We start from the raw sequence: 8,667 nt of genomic DNA, 5'->3' as shown, positions 1-8,667 counted from the left end.
TATATATATATATATATATATATGTATATATATATGTATACATACTACGGGCTTCTTTCAATTTCCATCTACCAAATCCAGTCACAAGGCTTTGGTCGGCTTGAGGCTATTATAGAAGACACTTGCCTGAGGTACCACGCAGTGGGACTGAACCTGGAACCATGTATATATTAATATTTAGCAGAAGCAACAGAGTGACTCAAAGTCTGAGAGTTTCATGCATTGTCCAGTGCCAAACATGAGACTCTTGAACCTTGAGTCCCTCTGTTGCTTCTGCTAAATATTAATAAAAATATGCATATACTCATATTTTGAATTCTATTTTTCCTGTTTGCATCACTCTACTTATATAGATATGTATTATATATGTAATATATATGTATTATATATGTAATATATATAGTAATATATATATGTAATATATATATAGTAATATATATGTATTATATATGTAATATATATATAGTAATATATATGTATTATATATGTAATATATATATATATGTATTATATATGTAATATATATATATATGTATTATATATGTAATATATGTATGTATTATATATGTATTATATATGTAATATATATATGTATTATATATGTAATATATATAGTAATATATATATGTAATATATATATATATAGTAATATATATATGTAATATATATATATATAGTAATATATATGTAATATATATATATATATATAGTAATATATATGTATTATATATGCAATATACATATGTATATATCATCATCATCATCATCATCGTTTAACGTCCGCTTTCCATGCTAGCATGGGTTGGACGATTTGACTGAGGACTGGTGAAACCGGATGGCAACACCAGGCTCCAGTCTGATTTGGCAGAGTTTCTACAGCTGGATGCCCTTCCTAACGCCAACCACTCAGAGAGTGTAGTGGGTGCTTTTACGTGTCACCCGCACGAAAACGGCCACGCTCGAAATGGTGTCTTTTATGTGCCACCCGCACAAGCCAGTCCAGGGGCACTGGCAACGATCTCGCATGTATTATATATGTAATATACATATGTATATATATGTATTATATATGTAATATACATATGTATATATATGTATTATATATGTAATATACATATGTATATATATGTATTATATATGTAATATACATATGTATATATATGTATTATATATGTAATATACATATGTATATATATGTATTATATATGTAATATACATATGTATATATATGTAATATGTGTAATACTTCTTCAAAGTAGTGCTCCAGCATGGCTGCAGCCTAATGACTGAAATACATAAAAGATAAAAGATATATGTGTGTATGTATGTATGTATGTATGTATATGCGTATGTATATATGTTTTTGTGTGTGTTTGTATATATATATGTTTTTGTGTGTGTGTGTATGTATATATGTGTGCATGTGTAATGCATACACACGCACACAATCACAATCACATGAAATGGACTTGGACATTGAGAATGATGCCTTGGAAAGGTGTGGGGGGGGGCGAGACATGGATGCTGGCAGCAGTTTGTTGGTTGTAAATCGAGTGTGTCTCGCTCACTTGTCTGTTGTCTTTATGTAAGGACAAACAGACTTGTGTATATTGTAGGGGAAGGAGTTGTGGTAGATCGATGAAGCGTCTGAGACTCAGCTTGTTGTTGTTGCTGTTGTTGTTGTTGTTGCTATCACCATGACATCAATGGTGATGATGATGATGATGGTGAGGTGTTTATAAGACAGTTGAGGATAATAATTGGTGTGTGGTGTTCATTCTTATGTAGGTGTGTTTGTGTGTACCATTCACACATACGGTCCATTTCAGAGAAGGAGGCTGGTGTGTGTATGCATGAGAGAATCATAGGATGGGGGTGTTGTATGTGCAGTAATATAGTGTTTAATAACAATGAAGTAAACTTGACTGCTCTCATGAACGAGAGTAAGATTTGAACTCAGGATATAAAGAGCCACAAGTTCCGCTAAGCAATTTGCCTCACATGCTAATGATTCTGCCACCTTGTTGGTATGACAGCAGCATACTTCAACTGATGCCCCACATCACCTGTTGCTGGATATCCCCTCCCCAGGGCCACAAAATCTTGCACTTCTATATTTAGAGAAGTGGGAACGAACCCCAGTACTTTATTTTATTGACCCCCAAAAGCAGCAGTCCCCATCCTTCTTTTGAACCAGTTTCATACAAGACAATTTTTCTATAGTCCAGGGGAATTATGGGCATAATAAAACACAGAGTACAGAGATTACAAGGGGACAGTTCTAGGGATTGGACATAGTAATTAGTGTGGTGGGGAGCAGACATGAGCATCCTCTCAGACTCCTCGCAGCACATCCAAGATGTGACAGCTAAAAAATGAGGAAGGGCTGTACTTGTACATGGCTGGTACTCTTTTACAGATGAGTAGACTGGACCATGGTGAAATGAAGTGCCTTGCTCAAGGATATAATGCACTGTCTGGTCCAAGAACTGAACCCACAATCTTATATCACGAACCAACACGAAAATTCCTTATTGTTTAAATGTCAATTTTTTCATGGGTTGGACAGAATTTTGTTGAGGCTACCATAGAAAGCTGGAAGGGATGGACATGTCTAGGGGGTGGGGGTACAAGACTAGCCATGTCCAAGGAGCAGAGGTCATTATAGTAGTGATAAAAAAAGACAGATAGAAGACTGTGGAGCGTGCCAGAGGCTTACGTTTGTCCATTTGCGATGGAGTGCCAATTATTCAAGTGGCTCTTCTCTGGATGCAATCCAGGATGTCACATATACACAGACACACGTGTGTGCTTGCACACGTGAACACTTACGCCAACACACATACCAGGCTTTCTTTAGTTTTTCTCTCAACCAAATCCATTCACAAGACTTTGCTCCGTCCAGGACTATTGTAGAAAACATCTGCCCAAGATGCTGTACAGTAGGACTGAACCCAAAACCACATGGTTTGAAGCAGATCACACAGTGATACCTGCTTTTTGCGGATTGTTTCTGGCTCCTATGTAGTTGATAAACTTCCAGCATGTCCATCCTTAACCCAGAGAAATGTTGAGAATGTGATTACCAGTGAGAGGTTAGGGTTGCACAGCTGCAAGCTGCTACTCACTTACAGTATAGTGGACTGGAGTAATGTGAAGTTAAGTGCCTTGCTCAAGCACACAATGTATTGCTTAGTCCAGGAGAGGAAACCATAATCAGAGCCTTACATCCTAATTACTTCACTACACACACACACACACACACACACACACACACACACACACGATTCTGAGTTCAGTCCCACTGCATGGCACCTTGGGCAAGTGTCTTCTACTATAGCCTTGGGCCAACCGAAGCCTTGTGAGTGGATTTGTTAGACAGAAACTGAAAGAAACCTTTCATATATATATATATATATATATATTAATACGTATGTATGTATCTATGTATGTGTGTCTTTGTGTCTGTGTTTGGCCCCCACCTCCTCACTGCTTGACAACTGGTGTTATTGTGTCCCTGTAACTTAGCAGTTCAGCAAAAGAGACCTATAGAATAAGCACTAGGCTTAAAAGATAAGTCCTGGGATCGATTTGTTTGACTAACATACTTCAAGGTGGTGCTCCAACATGGCCACAGTCAAATGACTGAAAAGAATAAAAGAATAGATAGATAACGAGGTGGCACTCCAGCATGGCCACAGTGACTGGCTGAAACCAATGCAGAAATGAAATATTTGATCAGTGCCCTACTCACGCCATTCATTGTCTGCTGACTGTCTTATTGTTCATAAGTAAATACCTTCTTCCACTCTAAATGGTTTCCCCCCTCCCTCCCTGTCTACAGACAACGTGTGGGGAGGAGGAAGAGACTTTTCTCCTCCCTTCATTAGGGAAAGAGAGAGAGAGAGAGATAGAGCCAGTGCTAATCAATATTAACCAGTCTTCCTCTAAACCACCGCCACCACCACCACCACCATCATTATTATGATTACTATCACAGCCATCTACTACTACTACTACTAATCTATCCATTTATCTATCTATCTATCTATCTATCTATCTATCTATCTATCTGTGTATCTGTCTGTCTGTGTACATACACACACACAGAATTCTGTGTGTGTGTATGTTGTATTGGTCAGTGGCTGCCAGTCTGTCCACTGAATATGTCTGGACATGTCTCTACATATTGTTGCTATTGGTAACCAATAGCAACAATATAGAAAGAAGGCTGTGAGATGGGGTTTTGGGGTTTCTGTCCGGGGTTTAGGTTGAGGTCAAGGATCAAGGGGTTATCATGTGGCGGCTGGAAGTAGATTGAGGGGTGTGAAGGGAACCCCACGTCGAAATATTTGGTCTTGAGGGGGCTTTGTTTAAAAGCAAATTTTGTCACATGACATTTCTTATCTAATTTCTTATTATTGTCATTGTTGTTGCAGTCGTCATCATCATCACCATCACAATCACCATCATCATTTTCATTGCCAGTGTCTTATTTGTTAGCACGCTGAACAAAATGCTTAGTGACAATATTACTTCAAGCTTTACATTCTGAGATCAAATCCCATCAAGGTTGACTTTGTCCCTCATCCTTTCAGGGTCGATAAAATAAGTACCGGACTTGAGCCCTGGGACCAGTGTAATCTATTCGCTCCCTCCCCACACACCATTATTGTCATCATCATTGTCCTCATTATACTTGTCACCACCACCACCATCATCATCACCATCACAACATTCAACATCATCATTTCCCATTTTATGAATGCCTGCAGTAGAAAGGATTGTTGTTGCATTTTGTCCTTTGATGTTATTCTGAATGTTTTGGGCCATTGTTGCAATAACCACAGTGGTCCTTCCTTCAGTTTTAGCTTCTGGAAGCAAATCCTCACACCTTGTGGGATTCACTCCATAACACAATCTGACAGATGGGGGGGGGGGAAGTGGGGTACTTGTGTGTGGTCATACATCAGAATAGTGGAGGCTGGAAATTTCATCCTTCATCCAAATTTATGATCCCAGAGCCTTAGAGGAGACACCTGCTACATTTAGTCAGTAGTATTTAGCCTCCTCCACTAGTTCCTAGTCTTTACCTGCTGCTTATGACAGCCTCATGAAGGAGGGACCTGAAGACTCTGCCACCATAACCCTCCCAGGAATAGTGGGTTTGAAAATGGGTGAATTATTATTTTTAATACCAACCCATCTGTAACAACCCCAAGTTCTATGATAAAACTTCCTAAGTTCCAAACGCCAGCTAAATAATAAGTTATTTTAGAAAATTCTTCCTTATTTTCAGAATTAACTGAAACAGATGTAGCGTATTTGGTAACAAAAGGATTAAGGTAGCAAGCATTTAAACTGGCCATATCTGGCCCAAATATTCTGCCTGTTTTTTGTTCAAACTCTCCAGACCTGGCCTCTCACACTTTCTCTACAATGTCATTATGAAAATAAACAACCACATCATTGAAATCTTGAAGCTACAAGATCATGTATAATTAATTCTTTAGCATTCATGTTGCTCTGTCAAATGATGGTAACATACATTTACATCTATCACACAAGGAGACAGTAACACACACATGTATATACATTCATGTATGTATATACACACACACTCACACACACACAACGGGCTTCTTTCAGTCTCCCTCTACCAAATCCACTTACAAGGCTTGGGTTGGTCGACCTGATACTATAGCAGAAAACACTTGCCTAAGGTGCCACAGGATTGAACTCAAAACCATGTGGTCATTAAACTATGTTCTTAGGACACAGACATGCTTGCACTAAGAAAAATGCTATCAGTGTTTCATTGTTTGCAGAGAGAAAGTTGTTGTTGCTATTGTCTAGGTCTTACCTTTCAATATGTTGTCTTAAACTTATTAAATTGTTGAACTGTTTTACACACAAGTACTTTTCTGTATGATAGCAGGTGTTTTTCAATTAGAACAAGAATGATGAACACATGTCTTAATATATCTATGTTTGTCCATTATGTGTAACACAATGGCTAAGACTGTTCTTAATTCCTTTGCCTCTCTCGTTTACTTTCTCCACAAGCTAATCACTAAATGACGTAAATTATTATTAAAGCATGGCTGCTTGTCACTTCACTCATTTCGTATTGTTTTTAACATTAGCTGTGGAATCATGGAGAAACCTTGGAGCAGCCGGGCCATGTGTTGACTCATACTTACTCTGATCGTGGATTAGTTTTAAGTTCAATTCTTACATGGAGGACTGATATGAAAAAATATATATATATACCAGTTGCATGCTGGGATTGAAACAATTGTCTACACATCCCACAATCTCACATACACGTATGCAATCATTTATTTTTAAAAGAATTTGTGAGCCTATTTTTTAACATTGGAGTCATAATCTAAGAAGATACTTGGTTAATCTAGAGCAGGGATGGGCAACTTTTCCTCAACTAGGGGTCCCATCGTGCCATTTCTAAGTGAGAGAGGGCCACATGATAAAACACATGTGCATGAAATATTACTTGCTCCCTTTACACTGAGTTTGGGGCGGTTATGATTGTAACAAGTTTGATCATAGGTCTACTCAATCACAGTTTTACTTGGGGTGAAGAGATCCATCCAACTCATGCCAACATGGGAAAATGGACATAAGAGTTTTGATGATGACTATCAGAAACCAATCCCAAAATGTGTTTGAGCTAGATGTGATCTTCCATCCCTCTGGATCTTATTGAACCACCAAACTCATATCAGCATGGAAACTAGATATGTTATATCATCATCATCATCGTTTTGATATCCTCTTTTTCATGCTTGCATGGGTCAGGTGGAATTTGTTGAGGCAGGTTTTCTATGGTCAGATGCCTTTCCTGTTCACCATTCCTCACATGTTTTCAAATAAGGTCATATTTGTCCATGGCCAGACGTGTTTTTCACAGAAGGTTGCTTACATTGCAGTGACACTCGTTTGGAACCATCATGTGATGTCAAAGCAAGGAGACAGTAACAGAGAGAGAAAGAAAGAAAGAAAGAGTACCTTTCATTGGCAATTTTGGAAGGTTGAACAAACTACTTTAAAGTTCCTGTATGGAGGGGATGTACTCCAAAAATTGAAGTGGTGTATGAGACCCTTTTCTTTTTAGGAAAGGCTCTATCTGATATTCATGCGCCCTCCCATAGCTCTTCAAGCCATAGACCTCACCTCAGTGCAGACATTTATGAGGGTTGGAAATGAGAAACAAAGAGACTCTGCTTTCAATAACATATGCATGTGTGTATATATGTGTATGTATATATGTATATGTGTGTGTGTGTATGTATATAAATATGGATATGTGTATATGTATGTATATGAATATGGATATATGTATATGTGTATATGAATATGTGTATATGGATATGTGTTTGTGTATGTATATAAGTATGTACATATATGTTATAAATGTTTTTATGTATGTATGTAAATATGTATGTGTGTGTATGTAATTATGTATATATGTTTATATAAGTATATGAAGATATAAGGATATTAAGATATGTATATATGGTTTCTTTTGACATAATTAAAAAAAAGACGAGGTGTTATCTAGTTTCATCATTTCTATATTACATAATCATATTAAAGGATTGTTACAATATTTCTGTAATAAAATAATAAAAAACAAAACAAAAAATCCACCCACCCTTACATTCCACCATCACCATCACCACCCATCAAAGAAAAAATAAAAGTATATAAAAAAAAAGAATAATGCAACGAAAATTCCATTTTTTTTTTTTTATGATTTTAAGAATATTTTATTTACTACTAAAGATAAGAAATTGACACATTTCAGATGTGATGCACCTGGTTTTGTAGTATTGGTACATTTTGCATTTGTTGTAGTACAAGTATAGTTGTAATTCAGCTGTGGTGTATAATATGTTTATGTGATAGAGTTGCAGTTGTGGTACACAGGAAGTTGTGCTGCATTTGCAGTTGCGTGATGGCCCTACAGTTTTCTATGCACTTGCTGTGTTGTGCAGCGCTGTGCTTGCAGTTGTGAGTCACCTGAAGTTTGATGTTCTTGCATTTGTGGTACATCTGCAGTTGTAGTCCTTTTATGTACCTCATTGTCCTGGGTATGATTTTAACCCTTCAGCATTGACCCTTCAGATTCCCTGTAGATGCAGTACATTGTGTTCTTGAGCAAAACACTTCACCTCGTGTTGCTCTGCAATCACTCCAGTATCTGACATGTGGCACATCATGGATCTGTACCAGCAGTGTCGATTTCATGGAGCTAATGCACAGCATAAACATTTGACCATTATGAACAATCAGTTGTGCAGTTTGTTCAGTAAGAAATTACAGCACTTCATTTGTCATCTACAACAGAAGAGTCCATGCACACACACGCATGTGTGTGTGTAAATGTTGTTTAGCTCTGGCCAACCCTGATAGAATTGACCTTGGATCAAACACATTCCAGATGTGATCAAAGATCTGCTGGTTCAGTGCTGACCTTGGGCTAAACAACAACGGGGTGGGGGGGTCTCGTATATCCAAGTTGGTATAACAGCCAGGCCTGTGCCTAAACTCGATTTCTTGTTTCTCATACTCACTTGTATGCAAAATCAGTTTTTACTCTCCCCGCGATGTCCCTTGTGACAAAAAAACTATCTTCTGCTGCTG

At 37.6% G+C, this 8,667-nt stretch overlaps 1 protein-coding gene across 1 annotated transcript in view; it reads left to right on the top strand.

The window, feature by feature from the left end:
• The window catches only part of LOC106869212 (guanine nucleotide-binding protein G(s) subunit alpha), a gene marked incomplete at its 5' end in the record, with an annotated part of 84,808 nt that overhangs the window by 36,435 nt on the left and 39,706 nt on the right, over nucleotides 1-8,667 (top strand). The gene's annotated exons all lie outside the window — the stretch shown is intronic.

This window comes from Octopus bimaculoides, chromosome 20 (genome assembly GCF_001194135.2).
Source record: "Octopus bimaculoides isolate UCB-OBI-ISO-001 chromosome 20, ASM119413v2, whole genome shotgun sequence".
Lineage (NCBI taxonomy): Eukaryota > Metazoa > Mollusca > Cephalopoda > Octopoda > Octopodidae > Octopus > Octopus bimaculoides.
The sequence above is the reverse complement of the archived record's forward strand: the minus strand, read 5'-3'. Positions and strand labels throughout refer to the sequence as shown.